This window comes from Chaetura pelagica, unplaced genomic scaffold (assembly GCF_000747805.2).
Source record: "Chaetura pelagica isolate M959 unplaced genomic scaffold, ChaPel_1.0 scaffold255, whole genome shotgun sequence".
Classification (NCBI taxonomy): domain Eukaryota; kingdom Metazoa; phylum Chordata; class Aves; order Apodiformes; family Apodidae; genus Chaetura; species Chaetura pelagica.
This window is the reverse complement of record NW_009953311.1, coordinates 270,829-271,467: the sequence shown is the minus strand read 5'-3', so window position 1 is coordinate 271,467 and position 639 is coordinate 270,829.

Sequence of the window (639 nt, the reverse complement as noted above, 5' to 3'; positions counted from 1 at the left end):
CCTTTCAGACTAAAATGGACCCCACTAATCTGCAGTGCAAAGCTGTCTCTATTGCATTTTCTCTGTTGTTACCACAAGCAGTAGGATGATAGCTTGATTACATTTATGATGTAAAAGTCAGGATTTGTGTTACCAGAAGAACATGAGAAATCACTTGCTTTGAAAGAAAAGAGCTTGAAAGTTCATTTTTATTTTGAGATTCTATCAATGGCTTTTCATTAACCTTTTATTTTAGATATGAGAGGAAATGTTCTCGGACGAAAGGTATGTGGCTATGCATTACCATGAAAACCATGGTATTCCATGCTAGGACACCATTCAAGGACTGCAGTCAAAACTAAAAAGAGTAAATGTCACCAAGTCATAATTTCTGTTCACAATTGTAGACTGGTTGAAATGCATTACCTTCTTGCACTACAGGTAAGAGGCAGACTTTCTTCAGGGAACACAGCAAATTCAAGGGATGAGTACCATTTAGATTGTGACTCAAGGAAGAAGTAATGAACTTAAAAGGAGATGTAATTCAAATAATTGTTTCAATGTATTTTAAAACTACATTCTGCCTTCACTGCAGTCTCAGACGTGCCACTCAAGTCTGTAAAGTGGGCAGTAAATGAGGGAAATACTGGGCTAGATCTT